Genomic DNA, 4,500 nt, shown 5'->3' on the forward strand with positions numbered 1-4,500 from the left:
TCAACAACTAGAGGGAAGAATCACTTACTTTTGGAAGATCGGTAGTAAAAATCTCGATGATACCTGAGAAAGAATTCAAGTGTTCTTGAGGTGAAAGTGTAAGATAGAAGGAAAAGTGGAGGGATTGATACTTTAAGGTGGAGTTTACGGCCAGCCATGACTTTATGGCCGTAAACTCATGAGTCTTGGCCATGAACTCCTTTTTGGTGGTACTTAGGCTTGAATGTTGCGCAGTGTCTCTAGCAGGTACATTCTAACACTCATTCCTTAAGTGTACTAGGCTTAAAACCCAATAGAATGACCCTTAACAAGGCTAGAAGGTAAAATATTTCGGGTTTTCACAATATATGTATTCAATGTTTGGTTGTGTTTACTATGATTGCTATGATATAATTGTTGTGATACTACATATGACGTCCTCCACCCCCGAACGTTTCTGCCGTTCCGGTTTGGGGGTGTGACAGATTGGTATCAGAGCTCTTGTTTATAGTGAACTAAGTATATCGAACCTTACATGGTATACATATATAAACACTAAGGGGTCGAAGTGCTCTGAACTAAAATTATACTTTTAAAATATAAGTATTTTATAAGAAGTATACAAGTATGCATACGTACCGAAAGCAGTAATATAAGTAGAACAAAACAAAAGTATTTGGATGTTGGACACTGCGATTAAACATGGGCAGTTATGGAATCATATTATTTAATTAGTATTGATCAAGAATTGATTTAGAATTAATTTAGTGATAAAAAAGGAACTAATTAAAAATGGACTCTTATAGATATATATATATATATATATATATATATATATATATATATATATATATATATATATATATATAGGATGGGCCAAGTACATTTAGGTTGGGCTAAGCTTTCATGGATAGTCCACGGAGTGTTTAACCCATGGATCCTATGGAAATGAAAGGTCATGGGTATTAGGGTTTACATGAATGTAACCCTAATCCTCCACACTATATAAAGAGGTCTCTAGTTCATGAAATGGGCACTAGTGTGTGTACACAAGAGGGAAAACCCAATTTTGGTGCAAGTATCCTTATTCTCAAGTTATTCCAATGGTTCTTGGTGTTGTGTGAACCATTTGAGGTGCAACACTTGGGGCACTAAGCTATTAAAGGTTCAAGACTTTAATATCCATCAAAAGGTATGTCATTCTACTAGATTCTTGTATTGTATATACTTCTTATTATGCTAGTTAGGATGAAACCTTGGAATATTGATATTTGCATGTATAATAGAGAAAACATAGATCCAAGGTTTATAGGGTTGCATGTACACCATAAAAGTGTTAGAATGCTCATAACCCATCAGGCGCCAGTAGATTGTTTGTGTCGTTACCATTTTGTGCTCATTTTGATATATTGCAGACTCCACTAGAGTGTGCATTAGAGATTGAGGTGGCTACGGGTCAGTTAGTCACTGTTCGGGTGGATTATGATGCGTGTGTCATTTCTATCGGTGAACATACTTTTCCATTGAAACTGATTCCTATTGGGGTCGGTAGTTTTGATGTTGTGATCGGTATGGATTGGCTACCGGCCAATCGAGCCCATATTCTTTGTGCAGCAAACCTTGTACGTATACCTCTCTCTTCTGACGATTATGCCATCGCCTACGGTGAACACCACTCCAGGTCTACGTCTTTTATATATGTTATGAAAGCATGCAAGTGTGTCGCGAAGGGTTGTCCAGTGTTCTTAGCACATGTTGTTGATTACACTTCCAGGAAATTAAGTCTGTCTGAGGTGGATGTGGTTAGAGACTACGTTGGCATCTTTCCTGACAAATTGTCGGGTTTACCACCGCCACGACAGATACACTTTCACATCGATCTCATCCCTGGTGTTGCATCGATTGCCAAAGCACCTTATCGGTTAGCTCCTTCTGAAATGAAGGAGATGAGGTCTCATCTGCAAGAGCTCCTCGACAAGGGGTTCATCCGACCGAGTTCCTCACCATGGGGAGCGTCGGTGTTGTTCGTAAAGAAGAAGGATAGTACCATGCGAATATGTATCGATTATAAGGAATTGAACAAAATTACCATGAAAAACAAGTATCCACTTCTGAGGATCGATGACCTCTTCGATCAACTTCAGGGGGGCATGTTATTTCTGAAAAATTAACTTGCGATATGGTTATCATCAGGTGCGGGTTAGGGGGAAGGATGTTCTTAAGACAACTTTTAGGACTCGATATGGCCACTACGAGTTCTTGGTCATTCCCTTTGGCTTGACGAATGCGCCAGCGGTATTTATGTACCTGATGAATCGGGTTCGTCATCCTTTCTTGGATAAATCGATCAACATCCTTATTGACAACATTTTGATATACTGACATAGTGTTGAGGATCATCGGATACATTTACGCAAGGTTCTTGATACACTTTGTAAGGAGAAGCTCTACACGAAATTCTCCAAGTGTGAATTCTGGTTACGGTTGGTTCAATTGCTTGGACACTTGGTTGGTAAGGATGGGATTAAAATAGATCCAACAAAGATTGAAGCAGTAAAGAAGTGGTCCAATCCGAAAGCTCCTACCAAAATTAGGAGTTTCTTAGGTTTGGCAGGCTATTATCGGAGGTTCATTAAAAAGTTTTCCAGAATTGATGCTCCTTTGAAAAAGTTGACAAGGAAGTCAGAGCCATTTGTTCGGACTGACAAGAAAGAACAAGCATTTCATACATTGAAGAGACACCTTTGTCAGGCTCCTATTCTTTCTTTACCTGAAGGTAATGAGGACTTTATGGTTTACATTGATGCATCCTATTCTGGTTTGGGATGTGTATTGATGCAACGAGGGAAGGTGATAGCTTATGCTTCCCGACAACTGAAAAGTGTTGAGGTGAATTATATTGTTCATGATCTAGAGTTGGCAGCTGTGGTTTTTGCCTTGAAGTTATGAGGCCACTATCTGTACGGGACGAAGTGTACGTTATATACTGAGCATAAGAGTTTTCAACACATACAGAGCCAACATGAGTTGAACATGAGGCAGCGACGTTGGGTTGAGTTGCTGGCCGACTATGATTGTAAGATTAGTTACCACCCTAGGAAGGAAAACATGGTAGCCGACGCCCTGAGTCGTAAGGCGCCTAGTCCGTCCTACCATCTAAAGCATATGGTTCTGGTGGTTGTTCCTAACATTTTTTATCAGATTCGAGCATCACAAATCGAGGGTTTAAAAGAAGACCATGTGAAGGACGAGGTAATGGTGAAACAACAGGATCTTCTGGTGGAGGATAGACAAGGTCTCAAGACCATTCGGGGGCGACTTTAGGTCCCTAAGGTTGGTGGTGTACGCAACACATTGTTGCGAGACACACAAAGATCTAAATACTCGATTCATCCAGGTACAACAAATATGTAACGTGACCTAAAACCGGAATATTGGTGGCCAGGCATGAAGAGAGAAATACAAAAGTATGTTTTAGAGTGTGTGACGTGCTCTCAGGCCAAAGCTGATCATCATAAGCCCTATGGAGAATTGCAGCAACCTGAAATACAGGAATGGAAGTGGGATAAGGTCACAATGGATTTTGTCACAAAACTACCAAGGACTTCGCGCGGAAACGATATGATATGGGTGATCGTTGACCGGTGGACAAACAGTGCTCACTTTTTGGCAACCAATGAAAAGGAAAAGTTGGAGAATCTACCAAAGCTTTTATGTTGATGAGGTTGTCACGAGGAATGGAGTTCCATCATCCATTATTTCTGACCGTGACAGCCGCTTTGCTTCGTGGTTTTGGAATAAACCCCAAGAGGAATTGGGCATAAGAGTTCATTTGAGCACGTCCTATCATCTGCAAACGGTGGCCAAAGCGAGAGAACCATCCAAGCGTTTGAAGATATGTTGTGGGTATGCGTGATTAAGTATGGTGGTTGTTGGGATAAATACTTACCTTTGGTGGAGTTTTCCTACAACACCACTTACCATGCTAGCATTGATATGGAACCCTATGAAATTTTGTATGGGAGAAGGTGTCATACACCTACTTGTTTGCTTGAGCCCGGGGACAAACAATTAGCGAGTTCAGAGATCGTTTAGATTATAGAGGATAAAGTGAAAATAGCTATAGATCACTTGTGAGTGGCTCTAGAAAAACAAAAGAAGTATTCAGACAAGAAGCATCGACTGAAGACCTTCGAGGTGGGGGATAATGTGATGTTTAAAGTATCACCTTGGAAAGGTATCATTCTATTTGGGAAGCGGGGTAAGTTAGGACCTCTTTTCATTGGTCCAATCATTATGTTGGAGCGGATCGGAGATCAGGCTTACAGGTTGAAGCTCCCACCGGAACTGGAGGGAATACATGATGTGTTCCATGTTTGCAATCTCTGAAAATGCTTAGCGGAAGAGCCGAGTGTCTTACCGTTTGATGAGTTGCGAGTGGATGAAGCGAAGCGCTTAAGGGAGGAATCGGTGGCTATTTTGGAACGGGAGACTAAACAACTACATAAGAAGAGGGTCAAG

The sequence above is a fragment of the Lactuca virosa genome, chromosome 2 (assembly GCF_052849685.1).
Source record: "Lactuca virosa cultivar CGN04683 chromosome 2, Lactuca_virosa_CGN04683_v6, whole genome shotgun sequence".
NCBI classification, from domain to species: domain Eukaryota; kingdom Viridiplantae; phylum Streptophyta; class Magnoliopsida; order Asterales; family Asteraceae; genus Lactuca; species Lactuca virosa.